Here is a 1770-nt window from a genome sequence, read left to right as displayed (position 1 = left end):
TTACATTATGAATAATTAAAAGGTCATTTAAATCTGCACCCACAGTGACTTTGCTCTCATTAGATGAACTAGGTTATCAGATTTATTTTGTTGGTGAAGCCCGACTGGGTTATAATGGAGGACGAACCTTATTATTTTGTTATATAGAGGCTGGGGAGTCTACAGACGCAATTTACAGAATTATAGGAGCATCGCATATGTCGGCCAGATTGTAATTAAAGTTGTGATGTCCTTGGTTTCAGAGTCTTTTGTATTGTTAGCTGTGTTCTTGAGGATTTTTTTTATGCCAAAGGGTGCAGCATGAATTAAGATCATTACCCAAACTAGGTCCGTGTTAGTGTGTAGTACCTGTTGGTAACGATGGGCTTGGGTGGAAAGTTCATGGTGCACCTGTAATCATGACTACTGTCTTCCCTCCCCGCCTCCAAGTGAGCTGTGCTGCTCAGGGAAGCAATTCTTCCAGTTAATTGTACTTACGTTTTCCAGGATCCACTAATATCATCTTTTTTTTATGGATTCCCATTACCAGGGGTCAAGCACGTTTCTTTAGGTATGTCCCATAGTTTATTTGCAGGAGTTCTGCTGCGTCCAAACTAACTTCCACATCCACTGGACAAAGGAGATGTCTCAAGATTCCTCATGCACAAATCCTTCGTGAACAGCTCATGACCCCTCTCTGTGCAAAATTGTTTGTTGGTGCCGTTGCTTTTGGAACCTGCAGGGAGCTGGCATTCCCTGGGCCCTGCCACAAGCACAGACGACTTTGGCACATGGTCCTTGGATGAGATGGAATGCTGCTGGGTTTTTCAGAAGCCTCCTTTTGCCAAAATGACCCTGTGGTTCGTGCAGAATTGAAGAGAGTCTCTCTTCTGAGCCATACTTGACCAATACGAGTATTGTCATGGCTCAGTAGAGACACCTGAATCTTACAGATTGCTAATGCAGATGACCCCTTTGGTATTTTGCACGGAGGACCTTTTGCTGTGCCCTGGTCCCGGAGACTCATTCATGAGTTCCTGGATGCAAGACGGACAACACGAGTCTGGGACATCATGGTCTAGCAAGAGACGCCTTCCATGACTGAACACGAGACCTGGCCATGCTTCTTCCAGTTAAGTCAACGCTATTCTAAGGAACCTTTTCTGGTCTGTTCCATATGTTCCTCTTGTGTGTCTGACACATCCAGGGATCAACTACAGACACACCTGGGGCCAAAGGGCACATTCGCATGGCTCCGAAGGTAGACAACATTACTGGGTTTTCTCCAACCTTCCTCAGTGGTCTGCGTGTGTTATGAGTCCGCCATGTTGCCCAAGTGTGTGTTTTGGACACCCATCATTGCATCGTGGGTCAATGGTTATGACACAAAAATATGATGCTTGATGGATCATGCAGGAGAAACTTTTTAAATATTTAATGGAACCCATGTTCTGCTCCATTTATCCAAAGCACAAAAGACTCTTTCCTACAGCTATGCTTCAAATCAGACACTAATAACACATGAGATACTGTTACCTGTTTGGGGGGGAAAAGCCAGTGGCTGCTTAGGTGGGAAGAGAATCTATTACTGACCTTCCGTCTTTCTTTATGGCTCCTAGAGTGAATTCAAGGTCTCATCTGCCATGCACAAGACACATGGGTAATGCTTAATTGGAGTGAATAAATTATAGGAATTATATCCACATTCAGGCCCCAGAGGGTTCTGGTTTTTCTTCCATAGAAGCGACTGACCTCATGCTCAACTAATTATCTCCTTGGCCTCGGTTAGTT

The sequence above is a fragment of the Halichoerus grypus genome, chromosome X, assembly GCF_964656455.1.
Source record: "Halichoerus grypus chromosome X, mHalGry1.hap1.1, whole genome shotgun sequence".
NCBI classification, from domain to species: domain Eukaryota; kingdom Metazoa; phylum Chordata; class Mammalia; order Carnivora; family Phocidae; genus Halichoerus; species Halichoerus grypus.
This window is presented reverse-complemented; position numbering follows the sequence as displayed.